Source organism: Argiope bruennichi, chromosome 7, assembly GCF_947563725.1.
Source record: "Argiope bruennichi chromosome 7, qqArgBrue1.1, whole genome shotgun sequence".
NCBI classification, from domain to species: Eukaryota; Metazoa; Arthropoda; class Arachnida; order Araneae; family Araneidae; genus Argiope; species Argiope bruennichi.
The window spans coordinates 85,179,048-85,191,383 of NC_079157.1; positions in this window are offsets into that span (position 1 = coordinate 85,179,048).

The following is a 12,336-nucleotide window of genomic DNA, read 5'->3' on the forward strand; positions in this document are numbered from 1 at the left end:
GGCTTGTTTAATGGCATCACAGCACTATTAAAAATGCAGTTGTCAGTTCATCTAAATTTCGCGACATTTTATCTTCATATTTTATTCGTCTATTAAATCATGCAGATATTAAACGGAGATCTTCTTCTTTCGCTCTCAACAGCGTAAGAGATACATGATGTTAAATATTTGATGAAATAATAAAAACAGTTCGAATTTCAAGGCAATGATGTAAAATATTGTTAGAAATTAGCAAAAGATGTTTTTCAAAATATTGACGTAATTTTGGAAAATAGTGTACACCTATTAAAGTAGTATCATAAATTTAAAAAAAAAAATGCATTTTGAATGGGAATTTGAATGGAATTTTGCACTTAAAAATTTAATTTTGTGCTATATTTTAGGAGATTAACGAAAAAAAAGGCTAAATTAAGCTTTTTTTATAATTAATAAAATTTTGAAAACTCGTTCTGATGTGCACGTTTCTACCACCCAAGATATATAACGTCAAATTCAGTAGTTGTAGTTCTTGCTTGTGTATATATATATATATATATATATATATATATATATATATATATATATATATATATATATATATATATATATATATATATATATATATATATATACAAAAGTATTAGAATCAAGTTAATAGGAAAAACAAAATCAAATAAAAATTAAACCAAAAAAATTATTAAATATTAAAAAAGAATCCGGCCTGAAGACTTTTTCAAGGGTCACCCTCAGGCAGGGATTCAAATAAAGGGATTTTTTCTGTGAGGACATACAGACATTAAGTCTAATAATGATTCCTCGTGACCCGAAAATCCCCCGAAATTATGCTCAAGAGATATACCATTTTAACAGAAAGGAAATACAAAATAACAAATTAGAAAAAAACCACAAAGTAAAAATACAATGAAAACAATAACAATAAAAACAAAAACAGCATTAAAATTAAAATTAAAAACGAAAAGGCCAGAACATACCTTCCAACAGTGAATGAAACTTTAAACAATCGATTGTAATTTCCTGTTTTTGAAAGTTAACGGTAAATTATGTAAACAGAGGTAGGCACCCAGCGCCATCTATTGAGTGATCCAATATGCAAGTAAATTTCTATTTTTATTTAAGCCAAAAGATTAATCCCAAACCATACCTTGTTTAATTAAAAAATTGACATTACAGTAATTTCTAGGAAAATCATTTTTAATTAAATTTTTAAGGAGGATATTTGATGCTTCAATATAAGAATTTTTATTATTGCAAACCCTTTTTATCCTGTTAACTTGTGAGAAAATTAGATTTTTGAAAATTTTAGAGTTTAGATTGGAATGGTAGTTACATAGTTTTGTTATATATATATATATATATATATATATATATATATATATATATATATATATATATATATATATATATATATATATATATATATATATATATATATATATATATATATATATATATATATATATATATATAAACTTATTAGAGTCAAGTTAATAGGAAAAACAAAAAATCAAATAAAAATTAAACCAAAAAAATTATAAAAAATATTAAAAAAAAAGAATCCGGCCTGAAGACTTTTTCATAATAAAACTAGGGTCACCCTCAGGCAGGGATTCAAAGAAAGGGATTTTTTCTGTGAGGAAATACAGACATTGTCTAATAATGATTCCTCGTGACCCGATATATATTATATATATATATATATATATATATATATATATATATATATATGTGTGTGTGTGTGTGTGTCCATATAATTTTATTATGTTAGGATTTTTTATATATATAATTTTTCCTTTCCACTATAATTTTCTATATAAAAAATCAAGAAATGAAAACTTAGAGCAGAAGGTTTTATGATGAATTTCTGATGATGATATGGCATGGCCACTTCCCTTCCACTTTTCAAACTTTCTTCATTCAAGCATAATTCTTCTATTTTTTTTTTTTTTTTTTCTGCAGACGTTCTGTTACGATTTTCTTTCAAACTATTATTCTAGCCATATTTGTAAAATTGGAATTCTGTAATCGACATATAACTAACTAACTTTCCTAACATGATATGCTTTTCAAATTTGGTTTGCTACTTCATTAAGTTCTTGCCTAAATAATCTACAGAAGTTAATTTTTTTTATTATTATTAATGTACATAGTAAATATAATAGATTTCATATAAATTAGTGTTTCTTATTATTGAAAAATAATCTGTAAATTAAAAAAAAATATTATTAATAGAACTGATACAGTTTGATTAAGCCACTAAAAAGTAAAAAAAAATAATCCTTTTTTAGTCAAAATAATCTAAATGTTTTGAAATTTTTATAATACTTTAAATATGTAAATAATACTTTAACTGCAATGAATACTTTTCATTGTTGTATTAAATTTACAGCTTAGTTCCCCGCGCATTTATTTTTGCCATTTTCTGTAGTTTTGATTTTTGTTTTTGATTTCTAAGCTTTAAATGAAAATATTTCGACATTTTTTCAGTGCATTACCACACTTATTATAAAATCTTGGGATTGTATTTTTTTTTCAAATTTTCCAATTACATGTCACATATTAGGAGTGAAAAGTTAATTAGTATAAATAGATTAATAAATCAATAAAATATTAAAAATCTCTTTGTGATGAATTCTTAAAAAAAACGTACACATGTAAAAAATTCTAGAATTCTAGCACATGTGGGAGAAAAATTTATCACAAAATTCCTATTTAAAAAAATGAAAAAAGTTAAATAGAAGCTGCTTATAAAAATAGTGTTTAAATATCTATATATAGTGAATATATGATACAGTATGAGATAGTCTAACAGATAATATTTACTGAGATTATAAAAAAAAAATAGATGGAAATGCAGAATTTGATCTTTTTTATTAAAAGATTTTTTTTTATTACTGTCAGTTTCTCCAACTGATGAAAGGATAAATGAATCTCTAAAGAATCCATCATTGTAATTACTTTCTCCTAAAAGAAAATATTGGAAACTTGCTAAAATATAACCAGCTGTTTGCTGGTTATATTGTTGACGTGAATTTAAGAAAATTTCTTTCACTAGAATAGAAGACACGATTTTCCTAACAGAAACCAGTATTCAATTCATTAAGTTAAAGTGATTGAGAAACCACATACGAATTATAATAGAACTGATTTTTTTCATTAATTTATTATTTACCTAGCTATTTTTCAGATAAAATATTGTATGTAATGTGAAAAAAATGATTTTTTTCCCAATGTAATGATGAAAAGGAAAAAGGAAGGCAATCTATTTGCGATTCTGTATGATTTAACTTGGAGAAACTATTATTTAAGTAGAAACTCGCTTGTTCAGAATTTACAAAAAAGTGGAATAAATTAATAAATATTTATTTCCTTAAATATTGTATTTAGACGTACATTTCCAATAACTGTTTTATAAAAAATACTTAGAAAAAGTATGCAAATACGTTAATTTCTGTAGAAATTGTTCATAAAAAAATCTAAATTTTTATACAGCCCCCATAATGAAAAAACGTCAGTAGTAAAATGTTTTGTTTACATTCAACTATAAGCACGTGAAGTCTGATTCTTCTGGCAGCAAAATTTACTGACATATTTAAAAGCAAATTTATCGTTTTAGACAATATCTGTGGTTGTTAAACTCAACAATTTAATTATGCATTTCGGGAATAATACTCATATTCCAATATATCATTAAGAGGGTGGACTCAGAATATAATAAAGCATTTATTATTATTTTTTAATTTAAAAATGATAAATTGATGAATTAATCGAAATATCTAAAACAAAATATCACCTTTGAAAATGGAACTTAACAAAGTTTCATTTTCTTCTAACAATATTTCAGTGCATGATCTATTTTATCACTTTTGATATCAGGGCACGTTTTCTTAAATTCAGTTATAAAGATCTATTGCGAAAAACAACTATGTATATTATGCACAGATGAAATTAACCGATTTAATTAATTGAAATCAATACAAAATAACTAATCATCATTTCAAACGTCTATAGTAAAATTTAGAAATGTGAATGTTCCCATTCTTCAGATACTTAAAATGTTTCAAATCACTGAGCGATGTACATCGAGGGGAATTAAAATGTACGCTGAATAGGGATTCTAGGAAGAAATAGAAGCTTCTTGACAGGGTTAATAATAATAAGAAGAATTTCCTGTGTTCAATTGTTTTCTTATTGTTCTGATGTTGTCTATATTTATTATTTACATTATGGAAATACACTTTACGTTTTACATAACATAAATAAAATGCATTAATTTCAGAAACACGAATAAGATTTGTTAGAGAGGTATAATTTTATCTCTTAATGTGATTAAGAAATTCCAGATATATTTTCTTCCGAATTAATTCTTGTGTCATCCTTTACATTCAGATTGTCATTACAAAGAGAATCATGTATTTTTCGCTGAACACTAATATCAAATAAGAAATTAAATAATAACGCAATTAATTTCGGAACTCTTCGGAATTATCAAAACATTTTTTTATGAAACTTGTAAAGGCAGACAAGATATTTTCTTTATTTATTATTTAAATTTGCTATTTTCTCAGTAAAATAAAAATCGTCCATTTTCGAGCTTCATCAAATGCAACTTCACTCAATGGATTCAAGGAAGAATGATGTAATGTTCATTAAGCAATATGTAAAACTCTTTCCAACACAGTATTTTTCCAAACAATTACTGCATTACTGGAATAGGAAACCAGATAACGATAGGGCATTCGTTGCTTTAACTAATTTATTTTATCATACAACTTATTAATAAGGCAATTTAAGTAGAAATCTGACATTTGGAAGTTCGCCAGGAACTCGGTGAGTTTATAAAGTAATTAATAATGTAGAGAGTTCTTTTTTTTCTTCTTCTTTTATTTCACTCTAAAAATTCGCTAAATAACAAAAGATGTTCATAAGTAGTCCTTTTCCCTTGATATATATGTATTTTTCAATTTTCTAAAAGTTTTCAAATTTAGCTACGATTAACATATGGATTAAATATGTGGAAAAATTAAGATTTCGTAGAATATTTCAATGTTTTAGCCATATGCATGTTAGTAGTCTTATTACTCTACTCTCCGAGAATTGATTCAAGCTCAATCTTTAATCATTAAAATAAATTTTTAATACAATTATTACAAGTATATTTTCTGGAGGATATATACAATACTTTTATCTTTATCAATATGCAATGTATCGGTTCTTACCTTGCCCTAACACCAATATTTAGAAATAATCGAATAGTTCAAGTTGGAAAAATACTCTAAATGGTGGGAAGAATTAAATTTTATGTTGCAAAATCAGTAAATATAGTTCTGAAAAATTTACGAATTCTAACTTTTTATACGGTCTGCCAGTTTCACCAGTTATATTTAATAAAAAACTGACGGCATTCTGAAACATACCATAAAAAAGTTTTCATAATAATAATAATAATTTAATAACTAAAATTGACCGAATTATAATTGTTTAACGTAAATAGGACAAAAATGTTCTTCAATATGAGTATACAAATTTATATTAAAGAACGATTTCAAAAAAGTAACGCAAATGTGCATAATTTAAGTTTGTAAATGATCTCTTAAAATCTCTCGAGAGAATGAGAATTTCATTCAAAAATTAATTACCATTAATTTACCATTACAATTAAGTTATCATTTCAAAAATATGTTATTAAATAGGACTGATAGAAGATAGAGACCATATAAAAATTAGATTTCAATACTTTTTAAAAGTGTTTTACTCACTCAAACAACATATATTTCAATTTGAACTTTATATATATATATATATATATATATATATATATATATATATATATATATATATATATCCTCAACAGTTTAGAATCAGCTGTTGGTTCACAAGAAGGGTGGTTATTATGACTATCAAATAAATAAGAAAGCCACAAAAATCAAATAATCCCTCTACCCCAAACACTAGTCGGATTTTGCTTGCTTTCAATTCATATGAAACTCATGAATATGTCATGCCATAAATGATTCCCCAGTTCTCCAATTTCAAGAAATATCGTAAAATATAACTTTTGGAAATTGACTTGCTTCAATAACTAAACTGATTTTGTTAATTTTGTAGTATTTAATTCAGGGCTTTTGATAGTATTTAATTCGTTTTTCAGAATATAAGTGAAAACAAAACAAAAAGATTTAGAAAGAAAAAAAAAATGTCTATAAAGTTGTAACCCTTATAATATAGGTATGTATCAAATTTAGAAAAAAAAATCCGTGGAAGGCTATCTATTTGTCAATCTGTGATTTCTTAAGCATGCAAATGTTATAACTCAAGAGAGCAACGAATTAAACTATTGAAATTTAGTATTAAATCTCGTAACTAACTACATCTGTAATTATATATAAAATTTTGGTTTCAATATAATGGAAAAAAAGACTCCCAAAATGTACACTAAATTTTCTGGTATTTAGGCATTAGCATGTGAGCGATTATTAATCATCAAATATCGTATATAAATTCACTAAAAACGCTAAATCCCCTTCAAAAATCGATTTGAATACTATTGCGCACCTAGGCATTTTCTAATGTACCGGTTTTCTTTACTGTACAACTAAGAATACAGATAAAACAAAAATCTGAGAGCGCATGCTGTCTTATCTTATTCAAGATCTACAATTTTATATTAAGGTACAGAAATTACATCTTTATTAGAAAGTAAGCTATGATATTTCTGGGAAATATCATAGCTTCATGCTGCTTTATTTTTCTACTATAAACCAAAGAAATATTTTTTCTATTATTATCTGAATATTTTTATTCAATTTTGCTGCTTTTCAGAAAATTCTTTAAAGCAAAACCTATTTGTGAAATTTCTGTACCGTACATCCACCTTGTTCCGTATATTTATAATGCTATTACCAATTGCAATGCCGAACATTTACCATAATGGATTCAGCTTTCAAGTTAATTCACTGTAACTCGTTTCAGTGAACTGGGACTTGTTTTCGATGTAATTATCGAGACTAAATGAGAGTAACTGTTCTATCAAAGAGATTTATTAGGTCAACACATCCATACTGAAGGTAATAGATATTCCCTCAATGACTATATGGTGACAGAAACTGTCTTTCCAATTTATCATATAAAATGATGACATATAGTTAAGGATAAATCTTTATTCTAGATTTCATCTTTTATTTCATTATTATTAGTTGTGTATTTCTTTATAAACAATCCACATTACGATCCAGAGGTAAAAATATGAAACTAGATTCTTAATTCAATGGGTTATCTTTCAATCCTTGTGATTAATCTTTGATTTCATTAAAGGATCTTCTTTGGCGAATAAGATGCTGTCTTTCGTATGATACTAGACGGAGAAAAAATATTATAATGCATATTCTTAAATATGCCATTCTGAACTTAAAATAATGCTTATCATTAGCCTATTACTCACTTTTCTAATCAGATCCTTATCCAACTTCTATTATTGCCATCCTTTTCTAACGACATTTTAGCATTTATGTGCAGTTGTTTAGAAATTAAGTTCTTTAATACATATGTATAAAGTGTATAAGTCTCGCGAAATAATATTTTTTGTATCAAATAATTAGAATCTGAAATTCATTTTTTTTTAAATATTTACTTAAACTGAATGAAAGTAAAAGTAATGGATTTAATCATACAGTTAAATAAAAGCAACAAATTAAAGAGTATACACAAATAAAAAGAAAATAAATGAATCAATGTTTGCATAAAAAATATTCAGTTCATCGCTATTTAGTAATGAATTGAAATGTCACAAATCTTAAATTATTTAAAATTCTGATTCTTTGCCAATTGCGCCATCTAGTGGGGAATTTGAGAAAAATCAATTTCATAATATTACGATGGATTAATCAATAATATTCGTGATCCATTCACTAACTAACAGGTAAAAATACTAAATTTCTGGCAAAATACAAAATAAAAACAAATTTTTAATATTTATTATGCCATTACTTTGTCGTTGTTGAATCCTTAAAAAGTTATTTTAATTATAAAAATATGATTCAATTCATTTGCAATATATCCACTTGAAAGGCATAAGACATAACAATTGAAAAATATTGAATTATTTACCGATGTTATGAATGAATAATAGAATTAGTAATGAATTATTAATTATTACCATTTCTCTTTTCACAGAGTCTAGGGCATTTAAAATACATTCTTGTGGTATTTATTATATGTTATTATACACTATTAAAAATAATTACACGTCTATACAGAAAATAAAGTATTAATATTTTTAATATGAAATAAGCCTTAAGGGTAAGTTTATTCAAGAATACGGAGCTTAGGCCGTGATAGCCTGGTTATCAGAGGGTTGGATTCGCTTCCCACTAAATTGGCCGGTGGGGAACTCGAACCCCACCGGCCGAAGACTCCCCGCGTGTGTGGTGGCTGGCTCGAGTATAAATCTGTCGTGGTCACAAAGTCCTCCATGTCGAGGATAATACCACTGGGAGTAATGGATCAGGGGTGTATAAATCTGTCGTGGTCACAAAGTCCTCCATGTCGAGAATAATACCACTGGGAGCAATGGATCAGGGGTGATCGCTCTCTGCTTCAGGTCTAAATTACGATCTGCGGATGGGTGAATGCAATGAATGAATGAAGTTCGCCCCGTAAAAAGGGTTGTACTATGTGTGTAGCTAAGTCTTACTCTTGGCCCTAGATGGCGCCTCTGAAAAACAAGAGACTTAGCTTAAAGTCCCTGACTTCTGAAGTTAGTGGGCTTGTCTGTGACAAGTGCCATTAGAAACAACAACAGAAAATATAAAAATTTTGTGATTTCAATCTCTGATATTAACTCTCAAGCCATTAAAATTTGTTTTCTTATTTTGAAACATTTTGACTAGTTTTGTTCTCTTCTCTTAGGTTTTCTTTTCCATTTTTAAAAAAAAATTGTATCTGCTACAAATTTTCAGATTCGTAGTAAAGAACTTTCTGAATTGCTCTTGAATGTGAAATTTTCAGTGTCTTTTATATTAAGCTCACTAAAACATTGAAAGGTTTTATTTATTCTTCCAGAAAGAGAGTTTTCATTTTAGCACAAACATTTTCAGCAAAGGAATTTTATACTCGATTGTAAAACCCGAGTCGTCGAACAATTTTATATTTAAGAGTTTGGTACCCAAAGTTTTTTTCCTTCTTTTATTGATACGCAAAAACATCTAAATTCAATCTCGAGGGAAAATTCCAAATCATGAAAAACTTTAGCAATATGGCGTTTGCTCCTCTTTGGTATTCCGAAGAGGAATGATTCTCTTTGCCAGTGTTTTTTGCTGAGCATCGCATGTTTCTGGCACTATAAGATTCCTATATTACTTCCATCCCCATATGATGGCGTAGTGCTATTGTGACGTAATTAGCGATTGAGGTGACGTCATCACGACTGAAACGATATGCGCAGAGTTTATTTGTTGTATGAAAAGAGATTAGAGATTAAATGGTTTCGCTTGCAATATTCCAAGACATTCTTTGAGAATGCAGTTTGGTGAATTGGAATATCTGAATTTCTATGTATTAGATTGCATAAGTTTGGATGAAGTTACGTATCGAATTCGAATGATATATGATGACAATGATTTATCAGCTTTTGTAGATTCAACCACAAAAGTTAATTAGACAAGAAAGTTTCTTTTTGAAAGAAGTAATATGACACGTAACTTTTTATCGGCCACATTTACTTTGGTGAGGTATGTCTTGATAGAGGGGCATTATCCTGTTATGATGCATGCATGCTATCGTGAAATTTTGGTATCTATTTTGCATTTGGGAAAAAGTACAAACATATCGTCAAAACAAAGCCACAATCGCAATCGGCTATATTTCAGATGAAACGAATAATTATGTTTATAATATAAATGTCAATTATTGTAATAAGAGTTTTGTAATTATAAATGTTAATAATTTTTGTTATAAATTGTATTATAAATGGTGATCCTGATAATTCCATTGAAGATAACTTCTTAATTTCTTCTCCCTCAAATTATTTACATGCTTTTTAAAACTGTTATTTGATTTCATTTGTTTCATACTTGTAGAAAGAGAATATCATAATCGATATTTTTTCCTTACTTAAATAGGAAATTAAAATTTCTTAAATTTTTATCTGGATGACAACAACTCAGTTTAATAATTATAGGACATAACTATCAGTTAATCATCTGCTAAATATAATTTCATTTCTGTGCTTAAGGTACCATCTAATGCTTACTTCACAAACTAATAAATCTAAAAATTAAAACTGAGAAAATAATTAAGGTAGAAAAAAATGATCCTTAGTATTCTAATAAAAGAAAATTTCAATTTTTTTTATTTATTATTTTTTGTCAAATAGTCTTGAAAAACAAGAATGGCAGAAATAAGTTTTTGTCGGTACAAAACAAACATAAATACTAGTTATCATTCCTTTTGCTATATTTTTTTCGTTTCAGTTCTTAGCATTCATCACCTTATTTTTAAGGACGATTGCGCTTCAACACATGGTAAATCGAATGCAGCTATTTTTTCTTTTTTTTTGCTTAAAAAGTAAATAGGTTTACCCAATACTCTTAAGTTAATTTCAGTCTTCATATAACCTCCCTCCCCCACCACCATTAATCAAATTTTGAAATCTAAATGTCATCATTTTGAAAGTTCTCTAAAAAAATCTTTTTTTTTTTATTTGGATTTATTTTCACTACAAAGGAAAACATTCAGGAGTAATTTGTGTTTTTGAATATTTTACCATAATCATTTTAATATTTATGTACGTAAAATGTTTAACATTATTTTTATATTTCAAACTCGATTTCAAAAACTTATTGAAATCTGTTTGAATTAATCAAATGCATTAGCTTAACGACATAAGCAGATTAAGCTTATTGCCATAATTATTCCAAACTAAAAAATCAAGTATAATGAGTTAGATTAGAAACTCTATTTACCTTTGTTGGAGCAAGAGAGGATAGATAAGATATAAAGACCAAAGAATAAAGATATCTGAAAGATAAAGGTGTCTGCAAGGTTTAGGATGACGTCAAAACTAAACTGAAGACTTACTAACAAGCCAAAAACTATTATTTTTTTAATGGAGTTGAGTTTCCATGATGAGTTATGAGGTATTTATGATGTATATGATCAATAAGGAGATAAACATTATAGGGAGATTTTATGTTTGATTTTGGAGATATTAACAGCATAACTCAAAAAAATTGATTAAATAAATGAATAAATTAAGCGCATAGGAGGCTAGTTTGTTTTGTACCTAATACCTCCAATTATTTGAAAGATGAATCATAATCACTATGTATTTCTGAAAAAATACCACTTCCGTAAATAAAATATTCGAGAAACGTTTTATAATCTGAACATTTCAAGTTCCTATAAAAGTTATTACAACTTTGTCCAATAGAATATGTTCATTATGTACGCGTTAATCATATTATGTTTATTTTTTTTGTTAATATCTTCCTATTATTTGCATTTATCTCTTGTCAATGTAGCTTGTAGAGCGTCATCACGCAGATACATACATGACATCTTCTTTTATTATATGTAGAGACAAAGATAATAATGTTTAATAAAATGTCCGAGAATATTATAAAAAATGAAATGGATTAATTTTTTTAGGTGTTTTAAATCAGCGGTTGTGAACTGCAGATCTGCTTTTACTTATACATAGATTGTCTTGTGTTAACTTTGTTCTATATTTAAAAGAATAGAGTATGCAGTTTAGATTTACATTCATTAGCTGATTGCGTCCAAATAGAAATTTCTATTCCGGATGTTGATTGATTGCATTCAAATCAGAAAGTCTATGACCATTGACTGATTTGCAGCAAAGAAAAACTTTAAATTTTAATTGTAAACGCAGGTATAAAATTTAATTGAAGTTGCGTATATCGTTCTAATACATTAATTCGCCTTTTTTTTGAGTAATTATGTTCACATTCATAATCTACTATTGGAAAAATGTTTTCAAAATTTTAATATTTCCCTATTTCTCTCTAAAATTTCCTCTATGATTCTGAATATTTCTCCCCATTTTCCCCAGCATTTTTCCTATATTTCCCTAAAATTTTCACAATTTTTTCATATTTTAGAGTAAAATTTTCCCTATTTCTCTCCAAAATTCCCTCTATGTTTCTGAACATTTCTCCCTATTTTTCCCAGCTTTTCTCTTATTTTCTCCTATTATACAGATTCAATTTGTGATGGAAATTTATCCATGAAATAAAATCTTGAATTGTTTTATGAATTTAAATTCTAAATCTTCAATTCAATGAAATAATATCTTCAAATTCTAAGTCTAAATCCTTTGAT